We start from the raw sequence: 6,000 nt of genomic DNA on the forward strand, positions 1-6,000 counted from the left end.
TCTGTACATTGTATACACTTCAACATTTGCGTGTACTTCACTATACTTTCGGCGCCCTACATCCTTCTTGAAATATACCCGCTATCTCTCCTACATACTTCCCACTACGAAAATGGTTACTCAGTGACGAGACAAATCCCCTCGTCCAAACATAACCATAAAAAGCTACTATTGATCTAATAAGAATTTTATTAAAATTAACAGACGGTTTTATGAAAAAATACAGTATGGAATGTAGTGGCTCTCATGTTGCTACTACGAAGAACTCCCATCTTAAGTACGCAAGTGTGCTAATGTAGTGTACATCCTCGCACACTACGTACTATGCACTCGCAGACTTGTGGACTTGGACCGAGGCTGGCGAGAAAGACCGAGCCTTTCTCGTCAGCCTCGACATGAACCTTTTGACGCACACTAGGTGACGTCAGTTCCGGAAATAAGCGTACTCCGAATGCATACTTGTATCTTTTGGACACTACCATAGTTTTCAATCCAAGTAGAACATGTACTCTTTACTTCATGAAAATAATAAACATTTTACAAAAACAATTACACGAAAGTAATTTGGTGACATTTACTGAGGGAATGTAGGTTAGTGGTTAGCGTTTACGCTTACTAATTGGGTGTCTCCAGATTCAAACTTCAATACGAGGCATCCCTACTAGTGATTTTGCAGTACCACTGGGCGAATGCCGGGATACTATTAATACATAAGCTTTGTAAATTTTTCTGAAACCCCTTTTCTTATATTGTAATGTTTCAGTGTGAAATGGCATTTTACTGCATGGAACATATTTTTAGTAAATAAAATATAGTATATGAATGGTTCATATGAGGGACTCCTACTTGTATGACCTGGGTTTAAATCCCGACCATCTTATTGATTTTTCCTTTATCTACGCTCATATGTTGCATTCCAGAAGTTCAATTTTGGATTAAATGTAGTCGCAGCTAGTCTAAATTATTTTCTAATATATTTGATATTACATGCTTTTGTTTTACTTGCGTTGTTTCAACTTTGATATTAGATATTACCACCTTAATGTAACTCATTTCCTTTCTCCATATCATGATGAATGTCTTCACAACAATAGTCGGACGGTAAAACAAAATTCTATTCTTACTGTAATATATGTATATATATTTAGAAAGTTTTGACTCAGAAAAGTGTACAGTTGAATGTACGACGCAACGTGGACTCGTAGAGGAATTTCAAACGAATTTAGTATACGAATAAATTACACTCTAAACAATTTACCTCTAAAAAGCTTTCCATCCCTGAAATAAATTCATTCCTACGCTCCTGTAAAGTAGTGACAATTTTAGGAACTGATCAGTTGGTAATGCCTGCCTAATCACCGACAATATCCCAGAAATCATATCTCTGAAAGGTCCGCATGTGACACCAGCATTTGTGCATTGCCACTTTTCACTCGCAGTGTATTGAAACTTAAGTCAAAGGTATTGACCGGAAATCTTCATCGGTTCTCTCGTCTGAACCCCATGGCAATCTGGCCGACCTTGGTCATATATCACACCCGGAATATACTATTTATGTCAATGATCCCGAAAGCTATGTATGTATTCGACACTAATATAGGATGTATTATTTTTCTTGCTTTTTTCTTTCTTTCTTTTTCTTTTTTCTTTCTTTTTTTTGCCTGTCACCCTCCCACTCTGAGATCCTTATCAACCAAGGTTTAACTTGATCTTAAGCAGCATCAGCAGCGTCAGTATTCATCTTTGCGACCACAGAAACTATGATTTCGAAACTAATATTGTTCGTATTTGACTACTTTTGCATGGCATTTTCACCGTTATTAGGGATGGCTTCAGTGTGTCGCTCCCACAACGATGGAGGAATTTCAAGAAACTTAAGTATAGCTTTAACCTATAAATCACCATTTGTAAAACAAATGTGAGGGATATCTTTTTCGGAGAGGAATACTTTAACTATTTTTTCAATATCAATGTGGTGGATTTTTCGTTTTTCATGCTAAACATGACCAAAGCTCAACTTCATCTGTACCATTGTGCTATGAATAAAGATTTCAATGGCATTTAGTTAACAGAATGCTCGCTTAGGAGTTGCTCTCGTAACAGGAAATGTGAGATACAGCTATAAATGAGTAGCGGTCTAAACTAATATGGAACACTATTAGCAATGACACTATTAGAAATGAGATTTCGTAATATAATGGGACAGTCTTTTATTCGAATGTGAAGGAAATCATTGTATATATTGCCCCATACAAGTCTAAACTACAATACGTATCTAAAATTTTAAATTAGAAATATATGCATCGAGTTTAATATAATAACCTTTAAGGTCTCCTGAGTAAAGTAAATGAATCAAGTTCCCGCTAACGAAGAATAAAGCCTTGGGTTTTAATGGTATCAGAAATGTTATTATTCACTAAACTATTGAATAGATGCTTACGTGTTTCAACTAAGAATTTTTAATTTTCACCCCTCCCATTAAACCTCAATGCCTATAATACCAAACTTTGATGTGAACGATATCGGGAGTATCATAACTCATGTCACTGACATCAAAGGCTATGAATTTCATATTAATATCGTTCATTTTTGATTATTTTTACATGTCCTTGGGTTCCCCATGACAGCCAGATTTCGATTCCCGGCGATAGTCGTATAGTTCGGGTTCCACGTTAAGTTGTAGAACCATATCTTATATAGACTCGCAGCTGAAAGGGACGCTAAAATTTTTATCACCTCACCTTGTGAGATATTCTACTTTTATATAATTTCTAAACCACCTTTCTCTCTTGGAATCCCTTCCTTCCCTAAGGACACGCATAGGTTCAAACCGAAACTTTCTTTATGGTTCGAGGATGCAAGGCTATTGTACCATACGCGATTAAACCCTATGGGACTATGGTAGTGAGTTGCGGAGTTTAAGCAGCAAGTACGGATAAACCACGTTTACATTTATATTTAATAAAATTTCATATTAGAACTTACTCCGCCAGACAAAATTTTAACAAACGTGACTTTTAAAAATCTCATTATTATTATTATTATTATTATTATTATTATTATTATTATTACTACTATTGTGCTAATTATTATTATTGGTGTTATTATTATTACATCAACAGCTATACGAAAATTTTATCTCGGCCACCTTCGTTACTACACACCATTCATCAACCGGTAGTTGTAGAAATGAGTCTTTTGCAACAGCAGTTGTTAGCTCAATCGATAGATCGCTGACTCAATGTTTCAGATGGAAACGTTTCTGTATTCACTTTTATCTCGTAATTCTGGATAGACATCTTTGGATGTGAAAAAAAGTATGCAAGAATATGAGAAAGAAAAGTATAAGAAAAGTACGATAAATTACGTGATGCCGTTTGCAATTCTTAACTATATTTTCACTTATCTAGGACATTTCTGAAAGTTCAGACTTGTATATCTCCTTTTCGCTCTCCTACATGTCCTTCAACTACATGCTTCCTGCACTTACTTCATACATCCAATATACATATATTTCAGATGTATCTCTTTCTCTTCTCTCTACATCATGTCTGGAGATAAATGTTTTGAAAATATGTTGCAGACACGATTTTTTAAAAAATAATACGATCTACTATATCAGTGATACACGTTGTGGTGTATAACTTAACATATAAAACAATAAATAGAAAAGCTGAGAATACGAATCTTTTCAAATATGACAGTGCTTCATATCTGTGTCTTTACTCCCTATACCCATGCTAATTTCGTAGCCAAAATTAAACTGTACAAAATTAATCACAAATATTTATACATCCATCCCTTCCTTGGAATACCGCGCGTCACATACCAGTTACGGCGATGTAAAAACACTTTTGGCGACGAGCATACTTTTGATATTTCTTAAGCAATGGTTTAGAAGTTCCGTGCCTCACTCATCCGCTTTTTTCCAGGAAAATACGAAACACAATTATATCATTTTACGTCTACAATATCTGTGCTCAATGAAATTCAATTAGGCGCACTTCTTCTTGCCATTTGTTCCCTAAATTTCAAAATTTTGGGTCTGGACTTTTGATTCATAAAACCGTTTTTCCGCAAAAAATATTCTCTTATTTTTTGCGTATTGTCCCTACACAATGTGTCGTCCATTTCTTCATCTCCTACCAAGCACCTAAGACATAATGTTATTACCACTTTTGATATTTCACGATCAAAGTTTTGGAAGGGTCTATGTCCCACCTAAACTATTTTATTTTTTCACAAAATACTTTGAAGAGTACGATATCGTCATAAACATCAAGATCAGAACATTTGAGGACTATATTTTCTCTGTGCTGTGGAATATTTAACAGTTACTGGTTAATAATACTTATGGAAAATCTGTTCATATATCCCCAATTTAATCTGGATGTATTAAAAGGACATACATTTTGATATTTTATAAGCACAGTTAAAGATGCGCTCCTTGCTTTACCAAAGCAAAAATGCTTGTTAAACGTCATTGAAGGATTTCAAGATCTGGTTGTCTTATTGTAATCTGAACCAAAAGAGATAACTCATTATTTGTTTTCGGAAGCTAATAAGCTAACAATGCTCTACCTTACTGTTCCTGTGACTTCTGTGACACCAGAAAGATTATTTTCGACTCTATGAAGAGTGAAATCTTATCTTCGGAGTACCATGACCAAACATAGATTAACTACCTGATGATTCTTCATTCCTACAAAGCTCCAGAAGAAGTTCTGAAATAAGCAAGTACAACTGCCAAGGAGCTCATATTATTTGGGGTGATTTTGAGTTTAAGCAGCGAGCTATAGGAGATTGTATCTACTGATCAATCGTGAAATGCGAAACATATGAGCTCTCGCCGGGAATCGAACCCGGGTGTCTCACGCCAAAGGTGCATACGCTTCCCACTTAGCCACGAAGAATCTTGGAGCTGATATTAGTAAGGAAGAAAGCACATTATATTAATTTCACTGCAGAAAATTAAGTATAACGACTGTTAAATCAATATTTCTATCTTTAATATACTGCGATAATGGTCAATCTTATTTGATAGTGCCATTTTAAAAAATAGCATTCTCTTTTCTGTAACTCACTACAGTGTACAAGTTAAATTTTACACAGTGTGCAAAAGATCGGAAGGGCATATGATGGACGTATGATGGACTTTACTTCCTACCAGATGAAAAAAGCCTTTCGGTAAAATTTAGCGTTGCAAAGAACATGTGTGATTGAATCATACTTAAACAATATATTAACAGACTGAAAGTCTTAATTTTAGTACTGAAGCTGCCCTTAGGCAAATAAGCAAGCTGCCCGTAGACATGGCTTCTTGTGCCTTGTAACATTGTGCTAAAAAACAGACACAACGTCAGTTGTCAGTTGCTTAGGTCTTTGAAAAGCAACTGATAGGGCTTTTTTGATTTATACAAATCATATTTACCAAATTGTTGTTTGTCTTCTTGTCTTAGTTGAGTTTAACGTCCCGTTCAGCAGCGAGGCTATATGAGACGTGGACCTACTGATTAACGTGGAATCCGAACCACATTAGCCCCCGCCGGGAATCGAACCCGGGTACAAATTTTTGTTTGAAGCCTCTTTATTCTTTGTAAAAACAATACATGAGAAATATTGAAAGTGCCAGTAACAGTATGTCAGATGTTTTTAAAGGCGATGAAGAATTGCAACAAAACTTTGTCTAAGAACAATAAGCAAAAAACAAAGAAATACGGTTTTTTATGTTATACGGAAAATCGATGTTAGGGGGAAAAGCCCCCACACATAATTTGAAAATTCATGCCCGCAATTCCAGAGGCAGTGAACTGCAGTGAATGACATTGTGCACAGATGTTGTAGACATAAAAGAAGGAAATACGGGTTTCTCATTCTCCTCAAAAAAGAAAACAGTTTAGGTGGGACATAGACACACGCAAAACTTTGATCGTAAATTGTCAAAAGTGCTCATAAGAGTATGTCAGAATTGCTTGAAGGATATTGAAAATTGGAACGACA

This window comes from Thermobia domestica, chromosome 4, assembly GCF_964235325.1.
Source record: "Thermobia domestica chromosome 4, izTheDome1.hap1.1, whole genome shotgun sequence".
Lineage (NCBI taxonomy): Eukaryota > Metazoa > Arthropoda > Insecta > Zygentoma > Lepismatidae > Thermobia > Thermobia domestica.